The following is a 2,777-nucleotide window of genomic DNA, read 5'->3' as shown; positions in this document are numbered from 1 at the left end:
GCAGCCGCAGCCGCAGCCGCAGCCACCACAGCTCCTACCGCAGAGGGAGGCTTCGCGGCGGCGCCCGGGGCCGGGCCGGTGCCCTCCGGAGGAGGCTTTCGGCTTAGGGACGACCCCCTCGGCCATGCTGAAGCGGAGGCGGCCGCTGCTCGAGGTGAGTGTGGCGAGGCGCGGTCCGGGAGTCGCCTGGCTCCGGCCGCCTGTGGGGGCCCTGGCGGCTGCCCTCGGACCGAGCGGACGGGGCGTCCGGGCACCGCGGCCGCCTCCCCCACCCCGCGGTTCTGGGGCCGCAGCCCTTCCTTCCACTCCGCGTCCCTCGGGAGGCTGGAGGCCGTGGGGGGCGAGTAGGCCCCGCGCCGCCGGGAAGCCTTCGCCCCGGCCTCGGTTCCGGCGGGGGCGCGGGCGCCCTTGGGGTTTGGCCCGGGTTGGGCCGAGCACAGCTTCTTACCCTGGGCCCTGCACGTACATCCCGGAGGGAGGCAGAGGACGCCTGTTTGCGAATAGCCTCGGCTTCCCCGAGCCCCACACTGAGTCCTGCAGAGTCCGGGGGGAGGGGAGGCAGGTCAGGGTGAGAGCTGGGGGGCAGAGAGTGCGGGGCCTTGAGAGCCCCTGCTGCTGCTGGAGTGACATTCACGGCTCTCACTTGCTTGAGAACAGCCTTTTGCGTCTTGAGGTGAAATTTCATCACCTGACGGTAGCACATCTTTGCCTGTTAAATCTTGCCTCTAAACGTGGTCTGCTTTGGAGAAAGCCCCAACCCAGCTTTGAGACGCTGAGTTTCCTAAATAAACACAGCTATACAAATATTTTTTACAAAGGTCTGTCGCACCCTCCCATTAGGGAGAGAAAATATTTTAATGCTTCAGTCCTCAGTGCAAAAAATGTTCAATTAAAATAGAGAGAATGCGTGGCAAAGGGTTTTAAGTTGTGTTAGCTATCCTAATAATGGGATGGAAATGGGAGACATGGTGGATTTTTTTAAGCAAAATAATTTGTTCTGTTATTAAGGTAAAAAAGATTAGTTATTACCGTTTGTTATAAATATATATTTGGTTCTTTACAGTTTATGATAAGTGTGATATAGGTTATTCTTGTTTTCCGTTTATGTATGTGAAAGTTGTAGGATTTATAGGTACTTCTAAAACTTGTAGGATAAGAAAGATAAATATGCTTATTGTAGAAAATTTGGAAAGTACAGAAAGGTACTGTGGTGCCTTGTAATAAATATTTAATTACAGGAGTGGGGAATCACTCATAATATCACATTTTGATGGTCATTCAAAGTTTAAAATGGGCTTGTACTGATGGTGATTTTTATAGTTATTATTTCTGTATGTTAAGTTCAAAATTAGCTGAGTGTTCCATTTTACGTTTAGCCATTTGTATAAGACATATAAAAGTACTAAATTACATTAGAGTCACAGTTGAATTCATCAATTAAAACAGAATAATGTAAGTAAGACTACCAGAAAGATCTTGGATTTAACCTCCTGTGCAGCGTGGGGAGCTCCTGAGGTCTAGGGAGAAAGTTTGGTACGGTAAATGCTTTGGAAGTATTCCTTTTGTTTAAATATTTCTAACTGTAAAAAATTGGCTTGATTAAAAGTATTTTTTGATTATCTTAGGTTTTTAGAAGTCTAATGTAGGCCGATGAGGTGGCAATGTGCCTGTAGTCTCAGCTGCTTACAGGCTGAGGTGGCGGGATCCCATAAGCCAGGAGTTTGAGTCCAGCCTGGGAAAGATCGCAAGTTTCATTGTTTAAAGTATATCCCTAAAGATCACACATTTGAGAGTGCTTAGTGTATATAATGTTATCTGTAAAATATGCAGATTCTTGGTCCCCTGAATCAGAATTCTTGGGATGATGATGGCCCAAAGATCTTCATTTTTGTCATGCTCCCTGATTCTTAGTCCTACTCAAGGTTGAGAATCACTGAAACAATAAGTTTAAAGTTAACTAACTTTGCTGAGTTGAAAGTGTCTGTTTTCTAGCAAAGCTGTCAATCTTAAGTGGCAATATAGTCATTTCTCATATCAACAGATAATGGTGGTATAATACTAGAAAGAAAAACAATATTTTCAGGGACAGCTGATTCAATCAACAAACATTTATTGAGAGCCTATAGTGGTAGTTGTGGTGTTAAAAGAGGGATACTTGGCCACTTACATTGGCATTTAATGGAATTCAGTGTCATTGTCTGTAAATTGCAGATACTGTAGTTTTTATACTTACCTTGCAAGGCTTTTAGGATAATTGCATCTGAAAAAGTATTGTAATCTGTAAAATATTCTTTTGTTTTCTTTTGTTATTGTTTTAGAGATAGGGTCTTGCTTTTTCACTCATGCTGGAGTGTGGTGCATGGTACAATCATAGCTCACTGTAACCTCAAACTCTTGGACTTATGCTATCCTGCCACCTCAGATTCCCAAAGTGCATGGATTACTGGCACAAACCACTGCATCTAGCCTGTAGAACATTTTAATAAAATTTTAGCTATTAATATCAAGTGCCAGGTCCTTTCTTAGGTATTCTGGGAAACACAAAAATGACCAGGGTCTCTGCTAGCAATTAGCGAAGTGTGGAAGCAGGACAGGTTTAATTAACTATTACAAGGCAGGGTCAGACAATGTTGTAATTGAGTGAGATGTGCTAGATCTCTGTTTAAGGCTTCTGTGTCTCATCTTGCCCTTTATAGGGGATTGATTGATAATTTATATATGGTTATTCCTTCTTGCCCAATTCCTGATTTCAGTTTTCTTTAGAGAAACAATTGTGT

At 44.6% G+C, this 2,777-nt stretch overlaps 1 protein-coding gene across 2 annotated transcripts in view; it reads left to right on the top strand.

The window, feature by feature from the left end:
- The first annotated feature begins 74 nt into the window (after positions 1–74).
- Positions 75–2,777, top strand: part of ZFYVE9 (zinc finger FYVE-type containing 9) — a 174,650-nt gene continuing 171,947 nt past the window's right edge. For both annotated transcript variants that reach the window (XM_023519158.1, XM_023519159.1), the window contains exon 1: positions 75–154. The gene's annotated coding sequence lies outside the window, so the exon portion shown is untranslated. The remainder of the gene's footprint in view (positions 155–2,777) is intronic.

This window comes from Otolemur garnettii, unplaced genomic scaffold, assembly GCF_000181295.1.
Source record: "Otolemur garnettii isolate 467f Iridium unplaced genomic scaffold, OtoGar3 scaffold00159, whole genome shotgun sequence".
NCBI classification, from domain to species: domain Eukaryota; kingdom Metazoa; phylum Chordata; class Mammalia; order Primates; family Galagidae; genus Otolemur; species Otolemur garnettii.
Note: the sequence above shows the minus strand (reverse complement) of the source record. Positions and strands in the feature narration are given on the sequence as shown.